Raw genomic sequence first — 21,382 nt, 5'->3', positions numbered from 1 at the left:
TACTTAAAATTACGTAGGACTTTCTGTCAGTTCTAAAACATTCACTCTATGTGGTTGTTCTACTTCATATGTATAGAAGCTCATAGATAGAATGCAAGATCAAAAATCACCTACATTTTTTTACTATAATGAATGGTCTTTGAGTCTTAATTCTGTAGTTCTAGGTATCGGCACAAAGTTCAACATATCCCCCATTCCTGGAAATTCAGGACCTGTGTGAGACGTTGTGTCAAACACATCATCCTCATGTAGAAGAACGTCTTGGACAGATATTCTTTCCCACCCTTCTCCAGCTTTCTAAGCGGAGGGCTGCACACCTTACTCTGTGCTGATATTTCAGGCACAATTTCAAGAAAGAAGTAAGGTAGCTCAGGCAGGATAGGATTCAGGCTCAATTAAACTGCTTCCCTTGTCTGATAGCTTGTTCAGCATAAAGTGCAGGCATTTGTGCAAAGTACCACATCTTAGATGTTTTCTTTCACCCACTGCTGAAGACTTTGGCATTTTCTGTGCATCAACAGTTAACTATACTTTAACGCCAGTCATAAGGCAATGGCAGTAGTAGTATGGTTCTAAATGTCTGATAAAATAATACCCGAAGTTTTAATCCTTCTTTTAATGCTTGCTTATATTACAGTCATGCTTTGACTGGGGGGGTGCAGTATAGAAAAACATGGGAAATATTCCTCTATAGGAAATAGGATAGCAAGGAAGTGGTTGAAAGGGGAGGGAAAAGCGAAACTGATCCCAGAGCTTCCTTGTACTACAGTATCCACCATCAGATGACATTCATACGAGCTTTTTTCTTAGGAATATCATATAGGTTTCCAAAGAATGAATGAGTTTCTTTCTTTTCAGAGGCAACTACTTTCAATTTTCTTAGAAATAAATAAAGGGATTGTGGTAAGATTTTAGTGAGTCTGGACAGTCACGAAAAGACAATACATGTATCCAGACAAACCTGACATTTGGAGAGCTTCCTGAGGCAGTGCCATCCCCTTCAATTCCTACTTTTTTCTGTGCTGGATCCCCTGATGAAACTCTTCTGCACTGTTATTTCTAGTATTTTCAACCAATAATATTAGAACTATTATAAGGACTCTCATACTGTCAGTGACTCTACTTTTATCACTGTTTACTGCATTTTAGGGCAATTACTTCATTTCCAAGAGTATACGGTATTCACTGTATTTTGCAGTGTGCTGTGAAAACACAACAGGTCATCAGTGACAACAGTTCACAGTTTTTATTTGATTGTGAGTACATGAGAAAAAAAAAAACCCAAACGAATAATAGTGATGTGAACATACCAGGAGCCATGTGTGGCAAAGGTATATATCACAATGTCTGTGATCTGTCCAATTTTATCCTACACGGGCCTTCAGTGAAGCGAAATACATCACAGCTACATTTTGTCATGGGGTAGTGAGAATGCTTCTGGGTTTACTTTTTACAAGGGGTTCCTAACTGCAGACGTTTTCTGAAGCGTATTCACCATTTGACTCTTTCCCACTTTAATGCCAGGGATAAGAAGTTCACTACTATTTTTTTAATTTGCTTTCTTCTTTTAAAGAGTTTACTCGCAGCATGTAATTAGCGCTATGTATTATACTGCAAGAAACAAATATGACATTTACTGGGTTAGGTAGTATTTATTGTTTGTGTAGGTTTGGTTTGCTTTCCGTCTTTATCTATTGCATCTTTCTATTTTATCACTAGATGGCAACATAGCTACATTCTGCATCAAAAGTTGCTGTAACCAGAGATGGGCTTTTTCTATTGCATTTTTCACAGCAGAACTTAAATAATTCACCCCACCCCCCAAAATGGGGACATATGCGTTCTGACAGTCTCACTAAATTGTTTCTTAATGGTGTGGGTTCTGGTATTGCTTTTTCCTATCTTATGAACTGCTGCTTTTTTAGACAACTGAAGTACAGAATAATCAAGTAAGAGAAAATAAAATTGCTTTATAAATTAACAGTCTTTTTTTTCTTCCAGATAAAGAAGTGAGTCTATTGATTCATCTGAATCATCTCACATATATGTGGTTATTTTGTGGAAACACATTTTACTGAAGCCAGTGGTGCTTGTGTTCACATCTATGAGAACAGAATTTGCACCTTATTTGTCTTTCCAAATATTTCATTTACTGAGATGAGACTGGAAGTTAATATATCTGTTGACAGAAAAACACCAAAGCAAGTTTGGGGTGAAACAACTTGTATCTAACAATGACGTGCAACAGTGTCCTTAGCATTCCTCTTGAGAACACGCAGCCCTGTAGACCAATTAAAATTCTAGTCAGACTGGACAGGGTGATTATTACTAGACAAGGTATGAAAACTGAAATTTCAAACTCAGTTTCACAGGAGACATATTTTCTAGTGAAATCAGAGAAAAAGAAAGAAGACCAGTTTTAACTGAACTATCAGCTTCTTTTGGTTTTGGAACCTTGGACAGACTCATAGTTTTGTGCAGTGTTTGGTAAACAGCCAGTGAGAGACTCTCAGGCTTCTTAAGTTTCCTCTGAAACTCAGCAGCAGTTTAGCGGACTGGACATGAGCCAGCAGTGTGCCCAGGTGGCCAAGGAGGCCAATAGCATCTTGGCTTGGATCAGAAGCGGCGTGGCCAGCAGGTCCAGGGAGGGGATTGTGCCCCTGTACTCAGCACTGGTGTCAGTTTGAGGCCCCTCATTACAAGAAAGACATTGGGATCCTGATGCGTGTCCAGAGAAAGGCAACAAAGCTGATGAAGGGGCTGGAGAACAAGTCTTGTGAGGAGCAGCTGAGGGAACGGGGGTTGTTTAGCCTTGAGAAGAGGAGGCTGAGGGGAGACCTTATCACTGTCTACAACTACCTGAAAGGAGGTTGTAGAGAGGTGGGTGTTAGTCTCTTCTCCCAAGCGACAGGATGAGAGGCAATGGCCTCAAGCTGTGCCAGGGGAGGTTCAGACTGGACATTAGGAAAAACTTCTTCACGGAAGGGGTCATTAGGCACTGGCGGAGGCTGCCCAGGGAGGTGGCTGAGCCACTGTCCCTGAAGGTATTTAAAAGACAGGTGGACGAGGTGCTTAGGGATAGATTCTATGATTCTCAGGAAACTCAGAACAGTTTATAAGAACAGGAATAGGTTCTGTCCTGCATCACGTTTTCTCCAGAAGCCCAAACTAGAAAGGTTATACTCCTCCCAGGTGTGCTTTATACTGACATGATTTTTTTGATAATTTTAAGTTCCTGACAGTCCTGCTGTATCCTGATGTAGCAAAAGAGAACTGTTTGGGTCTTGATCTTTGAACAATTCATCTTCTTCATAGATTCTGGCTTTTTGCACCCCATCAGATCCATTATTGCCTATGAATTAAATTAATCAGTCATATTATGCCAAGTGAATTTAGGGAAGTAATTTTGGAAAGCTATGTGGTTACTATTGACTGAAAAGTAACAAAAATCATTCCTCTGTGTCAATTAACTTCCATTATCCACACTCTCAGTTTCCCTGGAATGTCCATTGAGGAAACTTCTTAAGTTTCAAAGTCACTCTGGACTCGATGTATTTGAGCCACTAGAACTGTGTTCATGTTGTTGTATATCCTACTAAGGTGGCAGTATGCTGTACCTATAACTGAAAGGACCACACAGACTGTTGATCTGTGTAAGGAACCCATTAATTAATGCATTAGTAGAATTTATTAATAATTCTATGGAATACACTGCTTGAGGGTAAGTGAAGCATTTAAGCATAAAGATACAGAATTACATAGTATGGTTTGTTATTTTTTTTCTGATTCTCTAAGTTAATTGCTTACCAACCTCACTGTCATTTCCAGTTTTCAGTGCTTAGAATGTCTGCGTTAGGTACATGTGTAATTGTCAATATGATGCATATAGACAGTCACACTGAGTATGAAAGACTAATTCTTCCCAAACACTTAGAAATTCCCAGGATTCATGACTATTTCTGTTGTCCAGTTTGCTAGCCTTTATTTATGATTTATGATAAGCCTATTCCTACGTTGAGGCTATCACTTTTATGACCCATGTTTTCTTATTGCTGATCAACACAACTCTTGCTGAATTATCAGTGGTCCTGATCGTCATCAGCAACATGGTTTGGTATTCTGGGCCCCCCACCACAAGAAGGATGTTGAGGCTCTGGAGTGTGTCCAGAGAAGAGCAACAAAGCTGGTGAGGGGACTGGAGAACAAGTCTTATGAGGAGTGGCTGAGAGAGCTGGGGTTGTTTAGCCTGGAGAAGAGGAGGCTGAGGGGAGACCTTACTGCTCTCTACAACTGCCTGAAAGGAGGTTGTGGAGAGGTGGGAGCTGGCCTCTTCTCCCAAGTGACAGGGGACAGGACAAGAGGGAGTGGCCTCAAGCTCCGCCAGGGGAGGTTCAGGCTGGACATAGGAAAAGATTTTCACAGAAAGGGTCATTGGTCACATTGGTCACAGAGGCTGCCCAGGGAGGTGGTCGAGTCACCTTCCCTGGAGGTGTTTAAGGGCTGGGTGGATGAGGTGCTGAGGGGCATGGTTTAGGGAGTGTTAGGATTGGTTGGACTCGATGATCCAGTGGGTTCTTTCCAACCTAGTGATTCTGTGATTCTGTGATTCTGTGATTAGTTCTTGCTAATCTGCTTTCTTCTACACATTCCAAGTAGCTCAAAGGAGGCTGGCAAAGGTGGGGAGAAGGTGTTCTTAGTAATAGTGAAAGCTATTATTCCATGGAGGTAGAGTTACAACCATTTATTTTTAACTCCAGACACTCTTTTCTCAGTCAGATCTTTCAGTCATGTACATGAACAGTGCAGTTCCCGGACTGCACTGAGATATGGAATATGCCTGCTTTTGTAAGTTTAGAAATTGAAGTCCAACTGCAGGCAAATTTTGATCTTTTTTCTCCCTGATTTCATTTCATCATCTGTCGTCTGGACTTAGAACAGAACTAAGAAATTCATCTAAGAATGTGACATTAATCATGTAGCCAAATTTCTTTCAGTCAGTCCAAGAAGAAGTTTTCCTCTTTTATCTGTTGCTTCTTCCATTTCCAGATTATAGACAGTGATATACCTGCAACGTCTGATGACATTGTAGCAAAAACACATGGAAAGCCCACAGCAGTTGAGAATGCTTTGTTATAGATACTCCTTTTATAACTCCAAGATCCAAACAATCATTTCCTAGCAAGGAAAATTACATCTCAGTCTGTTGCCTCCAAAATAGCGACCCCTCTGTGAAATGGTCTGCATGTTTTCCAACAACAGCAGTTTTATTACCAAATTTTGGAACTTGTTATACAAATGATGGATTCAAAACTTACACAGAAATAAAAGTTCCCTCGCATGCTTTGACCCAAGGCCTAGATAACAATGTAACTGATGTGGCTCTAACAGATAATGGAATAATATTTTTAATAAATGGTAGTTTTTATAAACAGAAAGTTAATATTTTTCTCAAAACTTTGAGCAGAACACAAGCTTCCTGTAAGTGAAATAACTGGAACGGATTCGAGATATTGGTGTTCATCCACCAAGTTATCTGTAGTTCTCATTTGACATTTAAAATATGGATGGTCTTCATTAAATATCTGGAAGAATCTCTTTTAGATCTGCTTTTCATCGATGTAATTCTGAGTTTGGAATTACAAATGACCAGACAGAAATAAGTTTATTTAAAGAACATTTTTAAATAAGGTCTGCACACTGTCTGTGGCTCTCGCTGCATGAGCTCATACAGCCCGATGAAATCATTTCTAGGATCACAGTTTAAGTTCGTAAATTAATTTCAGTGAAGTTCTCCTAATTACATTGGATTAAAATGTATCACAAAAAAATCTTGATTTCTTAATGTATGTCCTTGTTATGAACTTTACTATTTGCTTAAGCATTTTGTCATTTTTTTAACAGAGTGGAAAGCAATTAAGTACTTTGGCAGTGTGGACATCTACTGGAGTTTATCTTGGATGTAATGAAACTTCTAATAAAATAGGAGATATATCAAACTTAGTGAAGTTCTTGAATTCTCCAAACACTGATCCTTTATCTATAAAGGCTATGAGCTATGCCTCAGTCCCATCTGAAATTACATTGCTGCTGCTCTGCAGTGGCTGCAGCTTCTCCAGACTTTTTTTTCCCAGGACTTTATAATGAAGACAGACAATTTGGGGGTTAAGGAAATTTTACTTAACCTGTTCCTGTGTTATGAGGATGACATGCATAAATGTAGCATTATCACCTGGGCTGCTATGAGGTGACATGAGCATTTATTATGCCTATAAAACCAGCACAGCTAGTGGATATTTCCAAGTATCTGAATCAAAACCTTCCCTATCAGAAATATCTCATGGGAGCACTATTCACCAGATTATTCTTGGTTGAATATATTATATTTTAAGCAATTATTAAGTGGCTTTTTTAGTAGTTAAGTGGTAAAGTAAAATAAATTTCAAGTAAGAGATCACTGAATCTACCTTTCTGCAAACAACAGTAGTAGAGTAATATTTATTAATTTCATTGGCCTGTTAAGACTTAAAATTATTGGGATTAGATGGACAGACATACCAAGAAGAGAGTTGGGAAACTGTTATTCTTCAGGTATTGTTAACCGGCAGCTCCTAACAGATTCTAACCTGCGCCCCTATTCAATATGATTCTAAGGAGAAAACTCTGGTTTTCAGCCTTAGCATTTGTTACAGGAAGATAACTTGATTATTTTTCTCCAATTCTGTTTGACCACAAGTTTAACGGTGTGACAGGTCTGATTTTTCTCAAGAGAAGGTGACTGAAGTTGCATTACAACAACTATTTCAGTATATCAAAGAGAGATTATTTTGTGACTTTCTAACTTTTTAAGGTACTCACTTTCAGATTATAATCACAGTATCATTGAAAATACCTTGGAATTCTCAAGTAGAACACAACTGTCATTAAGAAAAGTCCTTTTATTCATTATTGCAGCCTCAGGAATCTCCATCAAGTCTTTTTCCCAAGGCAGTTGCTCATTTTAGCTGTCTGTTAAAGGAGAATTCAACCGAGCAGGTGCCATTCGCTCTACAGAGAATGATATGTCTTTTTGACTACTTGAGTCACCCGGCAAAGGTACAGAAGTCCCATCTCAGTCCATCTCTATGAAGTTCAGTGGAGCAGTGCTGGACACTACCACAGCCACGTTGTGCAAAATATTTCATGAAACTTGAGAGATCTTATACTATACTTTTGAGCTGTTCTTGCAATCAAAATGCCATCTGAGAGTGCAGGATCATATGGAAAAACCCTCTCAGGCAAAATTAGTCAACTCTAAAGGCCACGATAAACATCCATTGGTACAAGGCTTGCAATCGGAAGCAATCAGGCTTATTGGACACTCAGCCTTACCAACTGATGCATCTTATGTGACATAGAGCATGGATCCTGACGAGGTGGCTTGAGAGCCAAGCTTATAATTGCAAATACAGCAGCAGCTGAGAGACTACTTAAACAGCACAAGAAACAGGTAGGCAGAGTGTGGCAGAACTGCCGGCCCAAGTAGTGCACAGTGCAAGTGGCCGGGCTAAGGGTCCTGGCAAGGAGATTTCCGAAGAAGATTAGATAAATATTTCTGCCAAAAATAATGTCAAGATACCACAGAAAGGCATACTGGCAGTGCCATGAGAAGTGGTTAAATGATAGCAGCGAAGCTGTTTTCTTGGTGGTCCTTTTCAAGCAGAAGTCAGGCTTACAAAGGCTCACAGAAGGCTATACCTGAGTACCATTTCAATACTGACTCAGTAAGGAGAAGCAGGAGAAGGAAACCCATTAATCAATCTTCCAGTGGGACAGTCTTATGGCATCTTCCAGAGCCTGAATAGAGCTGATCCACAGAAGTACTGTGTTACTTCCCCTGGCACGGGCAAGAGCCAACTCTGTCCAAATGGGAAGACAGGTTGAGCCTCTGGACTTTTTTCTTGAGGGACTGTGGGATGTTTAAAATAGAAGCGCACTTTAACATACTGTAGCTATAAACAGATCTGCATGACTCAAAATCAGGTCCAGCAACATACCCTACATGAAATAATAATTGCAAAACCAAATGCAAAACCAAAGTATACCGGAGATAGAAACAAGGACAAGCTACCAAGGGCACACAGGGACAGAACTGGGAAAACCTTAGCTTGGCTGTTATTGAAACTAACAAGGAATAAGAAAAGTAAGAAGAAAGACTTCTGGAGGTGCATCAAGAGCATAAGGAAGAAAAAGGTGGGCCCACTGCGGGATCAGGCTGCAGATCTACTTACTAAAGATAAAGAGAATGCTGACATATGCATCAAAAGCAGTGTGACCAGCAAATCGAGGAAGGTGATTCTCCCCCTCTACTCTGCTCTCATGAGACCTCACCGGGAGTACTGCATTCACTATATTTATGTCCAATCCTAATATCCTTTTTCCAAATAAATTGGACATTTATGTCCAATTCTAATATCCTTTTTCCAAAAACACTAAGAAGGCTTTAGAATCACAAAAAATGATCTGGTAAATGAAGGAAAAGTTTTGCGATCTGGTGCCTAAGAAATCAATTTGTTTCATGTTTGATAAAAGAAAGCAGCCATTGTTCTCACCATTTTCATAATGCTTGCAACTCTGCACAAGAAAACAAATACGATTTAATGTCTTGTTCTGAGATTTCTGACATATCAAAGAGTTCAGGAAAGTAAAAGCATAACCAATAATCTCTTTTGCCTTTAGAATTACTTTTAAACTAGCCTAAAATTCATCCCCAAAGCCAGCTTTTTCATATTTCTTTAAAAATCCATACCCTTAGAAAATTTGGTAACAACCTGAAATTACTGGGAAAGGTTTGGGATTTTTTTGTGAATAGAGTTCAGAATACCAGAATAATAGATGAAAAATTGTTTCACAAATAATGATAATTCTTTAAGTGTCAAATAATGCAAAATCATGTACATGTTTGTGCACTTCTGAAGTATTAAATGAAGCTAATTTCTGCAGATTATTTTCTCTTTGTCTTTTAGACTTGTAGATGTAGTCTGTAAAAAACACAGTTTCAGTAGCTGCCAAGTGCTTGGGTAAAACACTGAAAGAGCTGAAAGAAGACATGACATACTGTCGTATGAAACTGAAGTACTTAAAGGCGACTACAGGAAAGCTATGGAGGGCCTCTTTATAAGGGAGTGCAGTGATAGGATGAAGGGGAATGATTTTAAGCTGAAAAGGGGCAGATTTATATTAGCGATTAGGAAGAAATTCTTTACTGTGAGGGTGGTGAGATGCCAGAAAACGTTGTCCAGAGAAGTCATGGATGCCCCATCTCTGGAGGTGTTCAAGGCCAGGTTGGATGAGGCTACGAGGAACCTGATCTAGTGGGAGGTGTCCCTGCCCATGGCACAGGGGTTGGAACCGGATGACCTTTAAGGTCACTTCCAACCCAATCCATTCTATGATACTATGATTTTATGAATATATATCACTAAATATAAAGTGAGACTGCTCTGATAGTAATGTTCCTACCATCTTTTTATTTTGTTACAGTATAGAAACAGGACTTACGAACATAAAGTACTACGAACATAAAGTGAACTACTATTTTATGTATTCATTACCAGAATAGCCTGATTGGATCAATGCAGAAAACCATTCAAATATTTTTTAATTTCTCAAATATTTTTTAATTTCTCAAATATTTTTTAATTACTCTGAAATATCTGTAAAAGCATTATCTGTTTCTGATCCCAACAGGTTAACGGGAATTCACTGTAGTTCAGAGTTTCACCCATTGTGCCGTTAAACGTAATGTAAAGAAAGTGGGGACTGTAATTTTTGTTACCTAAATTTTTAGTTCTAGTTCTGGGTAATGCTGATAGCAGCAGTGAGCTACAAATCTTCAGAAACTAGTGTCGTTTTTAATAACACACGGCAATTTAGACTCTGAAAGAAAGACTTGCTGCTTATGCTTTTAAGTCGTGGAGAAGAGTGGCAGGTTGAAATCTTCCTCTATAAACAATTAATACTATGTTATATCAAGGTAAATAAAAATAGAAGGTTAATGATTGTTGATTTTTCATTTCATTAGGCAAGTTCTGTGGAATTCAACAGATAAGGACCGTTAAGAGTTACAGGTTTCATTTGAGTTGGGCTGCATATGAAAAAGAGGAACAAAGTGTGACATTCAATATCTGCATAAAACTTCTCCTTTTTTATATAGTCTATTACGATTGGAATAAATGTAATTGCCTAATGGAATTTCTTTATGAAGAGTATTTCCAGCCTGTTATTCCTTATAAGTAAACTGCTGAAAACTTGTGAGGCATGAGGAAGACTTCTACAAAGGTCATGTAGGGATATGAAGCTGCAGAAAGCATCCAAGTCCAATGACAAGAGTAATGTTATAAAATCCTTATGCTCCTTTTCACACATAGTACAGGTATCTTTGGTTTCAGTGGGTGTTTCTGCACCACAACAGTGCTGTAATTGCAAGATGCCTTAAGACATCTTGGAGTAAAACATCTTGTCAGCATGCTATCTACCTGTCTTGCCCTCCGCAGCAGCAGCAGCTCTAAGTGCTCACTGATCCATGCACAGTACTGAATACAAAGGCTGTTTGTGCTGTTTTATTGAAATATCATATTCTGCATGTTTTACAGATATGATGGCGACTCATATGTTAGAAACGTTGCAGGAAATTTTATGTTATGGGAGATGAAAGGCAGAACGACTATGGGTGTACCTCACTGATGAAAGAATCAAGCCATCTACTGAGAAAGTAATTTAAATGTTTTATGCATAATGGTTTACTTGTAAATTATGGTTGTTCTTATACACATGGAGACCTCTTTAGTCTGAATGTGTGTAAGTAGTCACATAACACTTTAACATTTCATATACTGGACTTAACATTGTAGACTATTCCAAGTTATGCATGTGGAAGGTATCAAAACAGTAAAGCAAAGAAAAGTGTGCCCAACAGAATATGGTTTGGGAAACAAAACTTCAAAAATCACTTTGAAATTTCAGACTGCCTTCTCTCCAAAGAGAAAAAAAATGTACGCCCTAATCCACATGGTCGTCAAAACAAATTCTGCCCAATCTATTTATAATTATAATTAGTACAGTGCTTCCTTTTACAGTAGGATGATAAAGGATATTTAAAGCAACTTCTCATCCACATAGGGTGTTATGGGAACTTCTGTAGCCTCCTCTGAGAGGCTACAGAAATTTATGAAAGTACCCTGTGACGTCTTCTGTATATACAAATACAGCTATGATGGAGGTTTGGACGGGATCCTACTTATTCATTTGCAACTCTGACAAACACAACTATCTCTTAAAGATAAGTAAATCAATTGCACTGAAGCATGCTGTCACCTTTTGATGTACCATACTTTCAAATGACACACATTTGAAATTCACATTTTTAATCTGGTTGGTTTTGTTTTTGGTTTTTTTCCACTTTGTATTTTTAACAGGCAGGTTGTTTGTATAAAGCACAGTCTTGGCCCATGATGCTCAAACAAAGTAAAAACTTGACATTAGATAAAATATGAGGACCACAGATATGAAAATGTATGTTTAGAGATAGCTGGTGATAGCGTGAATAAAGTCCATTGTTATCTTAGTCCATATTTTGCATTACTAATATCCTTAGAGGATGGGGGCGTGGTGAAGCATTGATAGGGTGGACTAAAGCCCATAGGACATTACTACATTGATCTAACCATAAAATTTAATTTTAAAATGACCGGTTTATGCTGAAAATTCATTATCAGCGTTGTTAGTTATTATATTGCAAGAAAGGCAAAGGTATCACTTAATACTCAGTAAAGCAGTCTTTGTGGTCAACAGTAGGAATAGTTGACACTTTTGTAATACAGAAGAGTGCAATGTAAAGAAGAGTGCTAGACTGGAAGCCAGAGTGGAATTATAGAACTAAGAAAACCCTGAGACGCAAACATACAGAAGGAAGTTGTTAGAAAATGAGTGGGTACAAGCCAGTGGAATTAGCAACAAAAATTGTGTTCATCCACCCTGAAAAATAAGGCAAAGAATGAGTTATTTCTCGCACACAAGGCTGGAGTATCTGGCTTGAGACTTCTGAGAAATCTTTTGTTTATTTTTTTGTTCAGAGAGACAGAAATTTGTCTGAAATCTTCTTCATATCAAAGCCAGAGACAGTTTTGTTACCAGTGCCAGTTTGGAAAAGATTCCATTTGGATATCCTATTTATGGAAAAGATTCCATTTGGATATCCTATTTATCAGTATTTTCCTTGGCATTTAGGTCAACTTCATAGAATTATAGCATTTATTTTCCCTCTAAATAAAATTGTTTCACAGAACTCCAAATCTGAAACATTTGAAATCTATTTCATCATTATATATGCCTGTTTAAAACACTCCTACCATTAGAACATACTTCTAACAGAAAAGATAGTGGTTTTATGCATCAATTCGTACTTAAGAAGACTGATCTATTTGCACCCTTCTCATTGCTAGAATCTAATCTTAATCACAAATATAATTCTGGATAAATTTAAATAACTTTGTAAAATAGTTTCAAATTTTACATTAGCCAAGCAAGAATGACACTTGAAACATCATGTGATTCAGTCTTTCATGGAAAGAGGTCCCAGATGAGCTGATCTAGAATCCTATCCAGCTGCACCTGAGAACCTCCAGCAGTGGCGACTCTACCACATCCCTGGGGAGGTTATTCCGGTGACTGACTGTTCTCATTGTAAAACAGTTCTTTCTTACATAGTGATGAAACCCCTCCTGGTGCAACTTGTAGCCATTGCCCCTTGTCTTTTCCATGTAAGTCCTTTTGAAGAGAGCTCTTTTTGCTCAGTATTGCTCTCTTTGCTAAGTATTGCTCTTTTTGCTTTATGTATCAATAATATTATTGATACTATGCTTTAGGGGAGGCTTGGCTTTCAGGTCAACATCACACTCAATCCCAGTCATATGGTTAGAAGAGCTGATGGGATTTGTTTTACCAAAATATCAAAAAAAAAAGGGGGGGGAACAACCATTTTTCCTAGTTTCCTGCCTTTCATAGGAGACTGTCAAGGTAGGGCAGGATGAAGACTAAGCGGTTTTGCTGGCCTTCAGCAGTCTAATTTTGCTTCAGCAACTTTGGCTTCAGGATCTTGAGACTCTTAGAGGATACTTCCATTATTACTGTGTCAACTTGCAATATGTTTTTCCGCCTAAATCCTTTTCATCTAACTGCCTGGATATGGATGCTAGTGGGGTTACCATGACCTGTGAAGAACTTTCTCGTAAAGGAGAAAGGAATCCATAAGATCTATTGAAACAGGCAAGTTGAAAAGGTTTCAGCTCACTGCTCATGAAGACATTTTCTCCACTGTGAGCTCTCCCTCAAGAAGCTCTCCTTTACTATCTATTCAAGAAGAGCTTTGGTCTCTCTGCTAGCCTGCTAGAGCTCAAACAGCTCTGACAGATACTTGCATGACATTTTTTAGCCTTGTACAATTAGGTTAAAGATTATTCTATGTAAAGATTAATCTGCTTTTCCCAGTGTCTTGATGGTAAACTTGAAGGAGCAAAACAAACTTGACTCTCCTGCCAGCAACCTGTTCTCTTACTGGAACTTTCACTACATTTCAGCATCTTTTAATAAGAGAAGCCTTTGATTACAGAACTTCAAGTCTCTTCTAAACCCGTCCACTAAGATAACCTCTCCAATCATCTCTACCTTGGCTTGTTAGTGTAGGTGAGTCAGGTCCTCACGACCGACCTTTCTTCTGGTTTTCTATGACTTTTAGAAAGCACATAAAACTCTTATCCAAGACAGTTATTTTACTTTTATTTAGCCCAGGAAATCCTTGCATGCATATTTTTTCCTAGAATTCATTGTTCTGCAGAAACAATCCTCCACATCTTACATGTTAGCATACCTTCTCTCTATCTATATTAACAGGACAATTTTCTGACTAACAGAATCTACATACACATATCTATGGTACAAATGCAGACATGTACATCTTGAGAAATGCACAGCAAGTAACCTCTTTTTACTTCTCCTGTTTGGCTGATCAGATTCTCTGCCATGCCAGAAACCCACAAGTGTTATGAGTTTGAGATAATGTAAAAGAGAAAGTATGAACTTTGACATATGGGATTTTTACCTTCAAGCAGCCAAGCTGGATGGGAAAAACAGAATATGTTCTGTAGTACCCACAGGACTACTGTTTTGTCCTGTCCACAACTTTCTTGACCGGGACTTTAGCTGTAATTATGAAGCATCTTCATGCCCCTTTCAGATTGAGGAAAATGTTTTCCAAGGATTTTCCAAAATAAATTCTCAAATGTCTTCCAAGTTCTCTATCTATTTTATATTATGTCTCTTCTGTATTATGTCTCTTCTGTCTAGTACTAATCTTGGTATCTGTATAAGAGACATTGGGGATGATAAACTGAGTACAGAGAGACTTACAAGTGTAAAATCAGAAAGTTCTCTAAGGCGATGTCTCTGGGAGAAATACAGTTGCTGTAAGGGATGATGTATTTGTTCAGCAAATTACTGGCAGTCTCTTAATAGCTCTGTCAAGAGACTGAATTATATAATTTATGTTCATATGGACATTTAATTCATGCTCAACTGAACATTTACATAGCAGAATATATTATTCACTTTCAGCCACTACTTGCACATTGAAAAGCCACCACACTAAATCTGTGTTTGTGCTTAATTGCTTTTCAAAATTAGTTCAAAAATAAGTACCTCTTTTATTGTATCTGTTCAGAATTACAGATCCTGTTTGGTGTTTCATCAGAACAACAAAAGAGAAGAATTGCATGAGCAGTATCAGATTTTAAACAGCATTTGGATCCATTATGTTGTTTGAGCTACTGGTCATAGTTCTCTTTATGTGTTCAGAATGAGGATATTAGATCAAAACTGTTATCTTCTTGTGATAAAACGGAATGATGTGAGATGAAAATAGATGAAATGCCTGCCACTGATATTTTTAAGGTATTTTAGCTCAGGATTTCCTTTAGCTTTGAGTACTAATTGGTATTTTGATGTCTGCTGAGCCCTAACTTAGAAAGGAGGGTGCTGTTTCTCAGAATCCTTGACTTTTCCATTTTTGGACTAAGACACAACATACACACTGAGTACATAATCTGAAAACAATAAGGCATTACCAAAACTTGTAAATAAACATAAGTGATGTGAAAATCTTTGAAAATGTCCTATCTTACGTTTTACAACGACTTACGAGAGCATCACTTCTATTCAAGGACGTTTGTCTTCCCTTTACTTCAAATTAACTATTTCATATTTCAACTTTTTTATCCGTTCCAAATTTTTTAAAATAAATTGATTTGTGTAATATTCCATGTGCTACTCCTGATCCCATATATTCTGGGAATACAGATAAATTCCATTCAGAAGTCAATAAAATAAACTGGTAGGTTGACATTTCCTGGTGGCTTACTTCTGCTAGCCAGCCTTACACTTGAAACCAACACGTGTTTAGGTTTCACAGCCTGAAGGAAGGTCCTGGCACAGGAGAGAGCTCTGGTTTTTCTTTTCCCCTTCTTTCAAATCCATTTGCTTGAGCCACCAGCACAGAGGCCACATGGAAAGCGGTGAGGACTGGTTAATGCACTGCAGTTTCTGTTCCCTGCTTACATCAAGCCTAGAGTAAAGAGGACAGAGTTTTCAAACTTTTTCTAACCTCTCTGGAAGCTGTGAATGTTGCTTTGTACCCTCATCTTTGTAGACACAAGTTACTCCGTTTAAGTATCCACAAGTCCCGATGATACTGCTGGGATGACTCTTGCAGCGAGTGCTTTTTCCAAGGCAGAGGACACACAAAAACGTGTATTTACATGCCCGAATGCTCACAAAAGTTGACTTCACTGCAGAAATAATAATTGTAACTACAAATATATTAAAAATTGACTACATACTTTATTCTGTATAACTATAGAAGAATAATATAATATTGTACATAATATAGAAGAATAATATAATATAGATAAGATAGAAGAATAATGTCAATAGTTTAATAATTCTAATCTGCTTACCAAGAGCTTAAATTTTTCATTAAACATGTGTGGAAGAGTGAATCTGGGCGCTGGACAATTTCATAAGATTCTCTGGTTTTGCTCTCAGTTGTGAAAATAACCTAGCAGAGCTTTTTTGTGTATTTCAGTTTCTGTGACTTAAAAGCATTCTTTGCAGGTGTAATTGAAAGGTAACAGCTAGTAGCAGTTTCCAAATATTGGTTTTATTTAATAAATTAAATTATTCTTATAGTCTCATTTTATTTTTAAATATTTGTGTGAAATAAATTTGATAATACAAAGAAATGACACCACGTCCTTGTTGTCTGCAGACGATTCACATATAAAGGCAGAAGAATTTATCCACATATTTTTAATGACACAGTTTCTCCAGAATCTCTATCTGAAAGTGAGCAGGAAGTCTGCCAGCCTGTCAAACCTCACTTGCTGTAATGCAAGTGTTCTTACAAGACCCACAAATCTTGACATACCGCCTCCAACTGCTGAGTTTCATTCCTAGCTATTAATATTAGACTTGCAGAAGTCATGTTTGTGCAGCCTCCTGGTAAAAATACAGGATTTGCTTGGATGGGAATAAAAACAATTTGAACATTATCCCATTAGCACTTCTCCAACATACCCAGAAACTTCAGAGAATTGCTTCAGCCAGGTTTGCAATGTATCTAACTACTACAGTGCTGAGAGAGATTACTCAGGTCTCAACCTGCAGGACTCAGACTGGTATATCCGTGGATACTGCTTGCTTCTCATTCCAACTTTTGTTTTATTTTCTGTGTTTTGTACAAAAGACAACTGGAGTTGGAAAGCTTTTTAAAGCCAAATGAACGTCTAAGGACCCCAGCAGAGTCACCTCTTGTTAGGAAAAGGCTTTATTCTCGTTCCATAATCAAAGGTATTGCTATACACTAAAAAAGTCAATTGCCATTGACTGAAAAAGCAAATAGTTTAAATATTCCTATTGGATTCTGAATTGTTATGACCATAAACATTGAAATAAATACCTAATAATTAAACAAATAAATATCATCATGAGTTACTGTACCAAGAGAATGTACTGCTAGTATGAAATCCACGATAGTCCTGAAAAATTAAGGCAGGAATCTAAGAAGTAATTGGGTTTTAATCCTATTTTATTTGCATTTCATGTCAGGTACACTTAGAATTATGCTCTATTCAGTCATCATGCTCTTCACCTTTTTGGGCATCCTCATCATTAGCTACAAATATACTACTACTAACACAGAAACATGACGCAGCTTTCAAGAGAACTAGGGCAAGACTTAAAGGCCAGTATCTTACTGTCATACTAATGACAACCCATAAAACAAATTGTAAATATATGGTGTCATTTTAGACAGCAGGAATACTGTTTATTGTCATTTTTATAAGCACTTTCTGTATCCCTACAATATCATGTAATGTATTTATTTTCTGCTATAAAGGATATGCTATTGAATACAACTTTAACTGATTTGTGAGCACAGGTTGGTGGTGGCTAATAGCTATTAACAGACACCTTTCAAGCTGAACAAAACTAAACTACAGTCGTGAGCCTCATGTGTGGGTTAGTCTCACCTTCTTATGGCTTTCGACGACTTACATAACTTATTGGCTTACCTTTTCAGTGTGAAATCTGATAGAAAAATGCATGTAAATTTTCCGCTCTGTCCACGGGGCTGCAGCCAATTCACTTCCCATAATGAGCAGCACAATCCATAGAGGGAATATTATATGTTCCTGAAGACATTTTTTTGATACTGTATGCTTTACTTCTTGTTTAACAAATGTTAACTCTATCTTTAAAGTACATATTTGGCTCATAAATCACATATACTTCCAAGCCTATTTTCTCCTTTAATATATAAATGTAAGGGTTGCAATACTTTTTATAATACCATATAATAGTGTCCTATTTATCTGTTCTTTAATTCCAGCTGAAGGCATTTTTGCACTCCTAGTCAGATTTTTTTTATCGGCAAGTTAAGATAGCTTGTAAAGCTTATACCATTAATAGCAAATTGTTCTGTTTGTCCTAAAATAAGTTTAATAAAGCTCCATAGGTAAATAAATGCTTGAACTTCTCATAATCACTTTATTTTATATTCACAGTTTATGAAAATTTTCATAAAGATTATAAAAGCTGCAGAAATCTGGCGTGAAGAATACATGAGCATTTTTAATCATTTGTTATGGATTCATTTTGCATGATTCATATCCCATCTACTTCAGCACAGTTTGTACCAAGACAGAAATCAGAAAAAAATCAGAAATCAGCTTTGAAGTTTCATCTCCAGTGAGAACAGTCTGTTCCTACTGAACATTAAGTTGGTCTTCCCTTAAGAATGGTCCCATGGGCTGAAACATAGGTGAGAGCCTTCCAGTTCCTTCTGGAGCATTTGCACATCGGTGTTCCACCTTAGCTGTGCATATGCTAAAGGCAGGAGACACAAGAGGTTTGGAGCAACATCTGTGTAGGGTGCTCTGCATCTCCCTGTGAATCTAACATGCCTTAGTCTTCTCTCAGTTCTCTTTCCTGTCTGAAAAATTGGTGCTACTTTAATCTTGACTATTTCTACACCTTTGAAAACTAAACAGGCAATGTCATTTTCCATGAAGACAAGGAACCAGGCTGTTCTCTAAGTGTATTTCTCCCATACAAGGATAGGAAAATACCAGTGGATAAAGTCAAAGTAGTAAAGATGGTTGGACAATTATTTTGGTTTGCATTCTTCTCTGAGGCGATTTTCTGTGCTCTTCTTAAAGGCTTGAGCACCTTGGCTTTCAGTATTACAAGGCCAAAGTCCCCGGGGACACACATTATACTTCCTTTGTGCTACCGGTGCCCACCACCCATCGCTGCCCCTTTACCAAATTGCCAAACTGATCTTGGTGCCCCATAATGTATTTTCTCATTCTCCTAACCACTCAGATAAATATAAACTGCTGTAAAATATACCATGTAAGGCATAACTTTCTGCAATATTTACACATGCTTAACATTGCTTCTGATAGCTCATTAATCACAGTCCTTTTCCTCAAAAGAAGGATTTTCCTGTCTTTTACAGCTAACTGCGTGAGAAGATAAACTGCATCACCAGGGAAGTCAGAGCTGTAGTACTGTGTTACTACTCTACGTAGTAAGCCTAATATCGAAATATAAAAATTAAATCCTCAAGGCAAAGAAATGACACTTAGGGGCTTTACTCTTCAGCTTTAGAATCATAGAATCATAGAATCACAGGGTTGGAAAAGACCTCTTGGATCATCGAGTCCAACCATTCCTATCAACCACTGAACCATGTCCCTCAGCACCTCATCTACCCATCTTTTAAATACCTCCAGGGATGGTGACTCAACCCCCTCCCTGGGCAATGACCTTTTCTGTGAAATTTTTTTTTTCTGATATCCAGTCTGAACCTCCCTTGTCCTGTCCCCTGTCACTTGGGAGAAGAGGCCAGGGCCCTCCTCTCTACAACCTCCTTTCAAGTAGTTGTAGGGAGCAATAAGGTCTCCCCTCAGCCTCCTCCAGGCTAAAGAACCCCAGCTCTCTCAGCCGCTCCTCATAAGACTTGTTCTCCAGACCCCTCACCAGCTTTCTTGCTCTTCTCTGGATACACTCCAGAGCCTCAACATCCTTCTTGTAGGGAGGGGCCCAGAACTGAACACAGTATTCGAGGTGCGGTCTCACCAGTGCCACGTACAGGGGCAGATTAACCTCCCTGGACCTGCTGGTCATGCCGTTTCTGATACAAGCCAAGATGCTATCAGCCTTCTTGGCCACCTGGGCACACTGCCAGCTCGTGCTCAGTCAGCCGTCAACCAACACCCGCAGGTCTTTCTCCTCCGTGCAGCTCTCCAGCCACTCTTCCCCAGGCCCCATGTGCAGCTCTGCACATGGTTGTTGTGATCCAAGTGCAGGACCCAGCATTTGGCCTTGTTAAACCTCATGTCATTGGTCTCAGCTCAGCAACCCAGCCTATTCAGATCTCTTTGAAGAGCCTCCCCACCCTCCATCAGATCCACGTTTCCACTTAGCTTAGTGTCATCCACAAACTTGCTAAAGGTACATTTGATCCCCTCATCCAGGTCAGTGGTAAAGACATTGAACAGAGCCCTGGGGGACACCACTTGTGACCGGCGTCCAGATGGAGTTAACTCCATTTACCACAGATACTCCATTACTCATGGACTATGAATTTTATCTCTCTCTACTGTCATTATAGGTTAGAAGTTATGGCTTCCTTTCATTTTTCTTCACAGTGCATCTTGTAGACAGTTAATTAATACTGTTAGGTGGAAAATGAGTCCCTGGCTTTTCAGATAAGGTTTTTGACCCCTGCAGGTTTTAAGATACAATTATATTTTCCTCAGTATCTGTCAATACAGAAGTAGCTTTTTCCCACAAAGCATTTGGGCTCAATAGCTACCAGCTTGTTTCCTAGCTGCCAGCCAAAGGAGCAGGTGAACAACACGATCCAAAGGAGTTACGGACATCCTGCCCACAGGCTTACAGTTTCACTGGCAAAGCAAGGCATTACTGCCAGCAGTCCTCATATGGCTAAGATGAACCCAAGGTTCCTACACGAATCTCTCAGGCATTTGAATTTCATATTCTGACAACCAGTAGCCAAACCTCTGCTAAGTTTTTGCAACAATACTTGTTTCCTCTAACCAAAAGTCCCCTCCCAAAGCAGGAAATCAACTGATGGTTTTTTAACTGTCTGTGTAAGCTGTGCTGTAGTACTGGAGGGATGGAGCTCTTCTGCATGCAAACAGAGCCACGCAGTGCTCAGCCAGCCGTCAGTTTTAGCTGAGAAAGAGGAGGTAAATATCCAACGTCTAAACATCTGCAGCCCAAAATGGTAGCTGAGGCCACAATACCCCTGGAGTGGTTCATCCCCCTTCCTGCAGCACTTTGGTCTCATGTGCACATCCACAGCCTGTTGTGACCTACACCTTTTTTAACGTGCTATGAAGGGGCAGGGGTTGTCTTTATAAAATTGAATTTGCATCTCAAGTTAGCTGCTGGAAGAAAGGAAGCATCTTTTCTTCTGTTGATGCTTTTGAGAAGAGGAATTTTGTTTTGCTATCGTTTGACAAGGCTACATACAAGGCTACCTAACCACAAGGTTACATGACAAGGTTACTCTACCGCGCATTGAAGGCGTTTGCAGCCTTAGAAGCAGCCACGCATTTACCAGCATCCACGTGTGGATCATCTGCATAGCAAAAAGGTTCAGAGGCAATGAAGCTGCTGAAGGGGCTGGAGCACAAGTCTTATGAGGAGCAACTGAGGGAATGGGTATTGTTTAGCCTGGAGAAAAGGAGGGAGAGCGGAG

At 38.7% G+C, this 21,382-nt stretch overlaps 1 pseudogene; it reads left to right on the top strand.

Annotated features, from left to right (window-relative positions):
* The first annotated feature begins 2,234 nt into the window (after nucleotides 1-2,234).
* Nucleotides 2,235-14,854, top strand: LOC128851696 (uncharacterized; annotated as a pseudogene).
* Nucleotides 14,855-21,382: the final 6,528 nt, after the last annotated feature.

This window comes from Cuculus canorus, chromosome 3 (assembly GCF_017976375.1).
Source record: "Cuculus canorus isolate bCucCan1 chromosome 3, bCucCan1.pri, whole genome shotgun sequence".
Lineage (NCBI taxonomy): Eukaryota > Metazoa > Chordata > Aves > Cuculiformes > Cuculidae > Cuculus > Cuculus canorus.
This window is presented reverse-complemented; position numbering and strand designations above follow the sequence as displayed.